This window comes from Plectropomus leopardus, chromosome 17 (genome assembly GCF_026936395.1).
Source record: "Plectropomus leopardus strain MGB_pleo_1.0 chromosome 17, ASM2693639v1, whole genome shotgun sequence".
In the NCBI taxonomy this organism is placed as follows: Eukaryota; Metazoa; Chordata; class Actinopteri; order Perciformes; family Serranidae; genus Plectropomus; species Plectropomus leopardus.
The window spans coordinates 15,111,898-15,116,452 of NC_142192.1; the positions used below are offsets into that span (position 1 = coordinate 15,111,898).

The 4,555-nt window shown below is 38.8% G+C and overlaps 1 long non-coding RNA gene across 3 annotated transcripts in view; it reads left to right on the forward strand.

Annotated features, from left to right (window-relative positions):
• The window catches only part of LOC121957415 (uncharacterized), a 60,518-nt gene that overhangs the window by 41,871 nt on the left and 14,092 nt on the right, over nucleotides 1–4,555 (forward strand). The window lies entirely within an intron of this gene.

Genomic DNA, 4,555 nt, shown 5'->3' on the forward strand with positions numbered 1-4,555 from the left:
TAAAATAATCAGAAAATACAGGCAGAACGCGGGGTCTCTAAAGCTGAATACACTGCTACACACTTCTATTCGGTCATAAGTGACTTAGAGGAATTACTTTTGTATATGTCTTGTATATGTCTACACGTTGTTTATTAGGACAATCCTGCAAAGTATATCTTAAATTGGTGAACTTTCTGCACAGAGGTAAGATGTTATCGTTTCCCCTGTTTCAAGTGTTTCAAAAGCATAATTACACCACAATTTCACCCAGTAACAGAAACATTTAATGAGACTGTGTGCTTACTGAGAAAAATGCTCTTTCTACTCTTGTTATATGAGCATTTTATTTACCATGAGGTTTAAAAGTGAGAGAAATATGAGAAAAACTACCAAATAAGAGCAAAATGGCAAAGCTATTTCCTCTAAAAACAGTGACAATAAGGGGGGGGGTTCAGCTGTCTTCTTCCTGTTTCTCATTCCTTCTGTCTGTGTTTGTCATTGTTGAAAAAGACACAAAGAGAAAGGAAAAAAGAAACAAAGAGAAATGGGGCAATAGGGAAGATATGAGGAATAGAATTCAATAAGATGAAACATAAAGGAAGAGGTGAGATCAAAATGAAAACTGAAGATGAAGAAGAAGAAGCAGGGAGGCAGAGAAAGGAAAGCAGAGGCAGTAGATTTTTACCAGATGCAGAACTTTCACAGTGGACGTCAGCCAACAGGCATGTACTCATGCTTTAGCTATGTCATGGGCTGCCTGCTCTACCCTGAAACCTCCCCCTTCCTTTACCCCCCCATGTCTTTTAACCTCTCTCTCCCTCTCTCTCACTTAACCCCTCTCCCCCCAAAGTCTCTAAACTCAATGTTAACCCGTCTCTCTCTTTATCTCCCCTTCTTTAGTTTATGCTTGCCGCCTCTGACTCATCCACAAACTGCATAAATAGACGTCTGACAAAAGGGGGGACGTGGCCTGTGTGTTGTCTTGATAAATGCTGGTCATGCATTTCGTCTAGTCTGGGTAATAAGTAGGGTGGTGAATTTAAAGGACATGGCTTTGAAATACAACGACTAGTTCCTTAAAACTCAGCTACAGTGCACGATTTTTGTCTGACTGAGTTAGTTTGAACAGACACACAAGCGAGCATATGGGATGATGGTGATTTTCCATTGAGCACTCAAGAAACGAGAGAGACAGAAAGAGAGAGAGAGAGAGAGAGAGAGAGTGGGAGGGACTAGACAAAAGAAACTGGAAAAAAATAAAAAAAATAAAACCATCTGTAAATCTCAAATGGAATTTCTTCCATCATGAGCCAAACCTCCAGAGTTAACCAGCAGAGGAGGTCAGCACACACAAACACACACACTCAGTCTGGTGGATCTGGTGGCCTGTATACACTGTAGATCTGCACAAACCCCTCCTATAGTTAAATGAGAAAGACTTCCCAAAACCAAAACTACATGAGCTAATTCTGGAGATGTTTGATGTGCACTGGAAGAAAATCATCAGTTCTTCACAATGAAAGATCCCGAGAACGCTGAAATTTTTAAAGATCTGTTGCGTACATTTGTTACCCAAAACAAGTGTTTTATGTTAACTTAAAAGTTAGCATCAGACGACTCCTTGACCAGTAATTAGGAGCAGAAAGGTAGCTGAAGGACGGCTATTATATCGCCCTAAAAAGACAACAAGGGGTCCGGCTCAAGATGATGTCATTGGGCCAGTCCAAACAGCCAGGTTGGCGGGGGGTGCGGACTTTACTATTGACTATAATGTGGGAAAGACTACCCCTGCCACTTTAAGGCTCATGTGCCTAACACATGGCTCCACAAGGATGTAATGTATTCCAGGTGTGGCAGAGGCTTTTTTTTTTTTTTTTTTTTACCATGCCCGGACATACACACAAACATGAGCTCACTCTCACACACATGCATGTATACATGTACACAAACAAACAGGAGCCTGCATAAGTGATCGCACAACTTTGGCATACAGCAAAATAGTTTAGCAAAAAGAAAATTGCACTTACGTTGAGGCTGTTACAACCATGACCAGCCAGTCTGTTCTCATCTCCAGGTTGTCCGATACCTCAGGCTGTTCTCATACACAGATGTTTAGGCACTAAAATTAGTACATATACCACGTAATCATGAGCCAGTTATTTGTGTATGACCTATGTATTTGTGAAGGTTTCTATCACATGATCCATAAGCTGAAAGGAATTTTAAGCTTTAGCTTGAACTTTTAGTCATTTTAAGGTCTCGTCACCATGTTTCTTTTCCTAAACCTATACTATGTAGCTTTACTAGCCTAAATATAACCTTCATAACTAGGCCTTGAGTGGCCAACATTATGTTAAGTAAGGGGCCTAATTTGCACGGCACTAATTCGTGGGATATCATATGAACTGTTGTATGAGAATATGCTGGATACTGAAGTTTGTCACGCCCTTTGGCGTGTGACATAGACTCCAAAGGCAAATTCTAACATCTTGATGAGATGCATTAGGATTTCACTAACCACGATGTGAATCCATCCGCAGCAATATTTGACACACAGAGAAACTGATGTGCTTTAACCCTTTGAAACCTGAACAAATGAGTTTGATTTCTTTCAAAAACAGGGTAGGAAGGCAATGGGTAACTTGAAGAGAAATTACCCAGAAAATAGCAAGTAAAAAGTATAAGAAAAGTACATGAAAATTAGCACACACTAAAAGAAAAAGAAAAGAAAAGAAAAGGGAAAGTAAGACACAAAACAAAAAACATGGAAAACACTTGACAGGAGATTTCTTCTTTTTTCCCAGCTTTTTTATTGAAATTTCTTAAATTTTCTAATTTGCTTAGAGTTTAAAGATTTGAGTACTTGTGAAAGGCATCGGCACTGGAAAAGAGATAATGATCCAGATTTCAAAGGGATAAAGAGCAAGAAAGTCCACGTAGGATGGGAGGCAGATGGGTCAAACAAAACAAGACTTTGACCAAGTTCACGTTTCATAAGACAGCATAATTAGCATTGTTTTAATATAGCATTACATTATTAAGTTATAAACATCATTTTTTTTTTTTTTTTGTACTTAAACCTAATCATGATGTGCTTTTATGGATTCCATTGCTTTTCTTTGCATGTCCTGCCCTGCTGTGCTCTGACTGGCTAGTACTTATCGTGTTGACGTGTCGAGGTTGGAGGCGGTTTGGGTTAGGGCAAAGAAGACATCGTTAGAGCTAGTACTGAACAATCACAGTACAACAGGGTGGGACTTTCCAAGAAAAACAGTGGGATCCATAATAATGCATCAGCGACTGTTTACTACGTGTCATCACTATGCATCACTTAGTGATGCTCAAGGTAACTGTGCATCACTATTTGACGCTAAGTGTCATGACAAACCATTATTGGGTTTTTTAACGACCTGGAAATGAGAACAGGATGAAACACAGGCACACATTATGTGTTGTCATACATAGATATATATAACCTGACCATCTTATGCTAAAATACATGTTTTTTTTTGTTTTATGTTCTAAGAGGCATTTTGTTTCTCACGGAGAAAACCACATTTTTTTTCCATAGCTATGCAAAGCAACATATTCAGGGGCTGTACAGGAAACATAAAACATTTCACGCCGAGACAACAAGCTCCCGTGGAGCTGTCTGTAACTTACTGAGTACTCGCATAAGGTGAGCAATTTGTTAATTAGCAAGTTACAACATGATCTGTGGATGTCCAGCTGTTCCTTGTGCCATCAATTAATATTGACTGAGTTGATGCGTGTCCATTATTTACATAGAGAGAAATAATTAATGCATTTTATTCTCATCTTCATTGTTATTAACAATATACGTGAGGCTACACATAGTGTAGAAAGGACAATTAAAGGCTTTAAATTTATTACTGTCCTATGATATTATTTGTTTTTTTCATGTTTACATCATCAGAACAATGCCTTCATCCTTTGCATGTGCACTAGTTTTAGAGGTGGCGCCCTGCTAATGTGATGTGTGACTGTGCTCACCTGCACAAACCATAAAGCCACCATGAGGCCAGGCTGTCTGTGACTGAGGACTGTAATAAACATATTTGGTCAGCCACAAACTTCCCAACAAAGTACCTGTGCTTACAGCCGCTCAGCGGGAACTCACCTGGAGATTTCCTGAAGCAAGCAGCATTTTCACCAATTAGTGTACTCTACTTTCCTAAATTAAGTCTCCCAATGCTCCAAAAACATTGTAATTAATGGATTGTGATTTGAGAATATGCTCGACTTTGCTGAAAAGCAATCTTTTTATACATATATAAAGAAAGGAGAATCATGGGAATAAATCTATTTTTATGTTATTTGTATATATTTTATTGTGCACTGTTCTGTGTTTTAAATAAATGGTGCAAATTTGGCTTTTTCAGAGCTTTGAAACAAAGCAGTGTGAATCCATATCAAATACAAACAGCAGTGACTCTAATCTGTATCTCTTAACATTATCACAGGACGCAGAGAACTGTTCCCTGCAGTAACTTGAGTTTCCCTTTTTTTTTCCTCCCTTTGTTTGGCTCTGCACTGTGTTTTCTCTGGACAG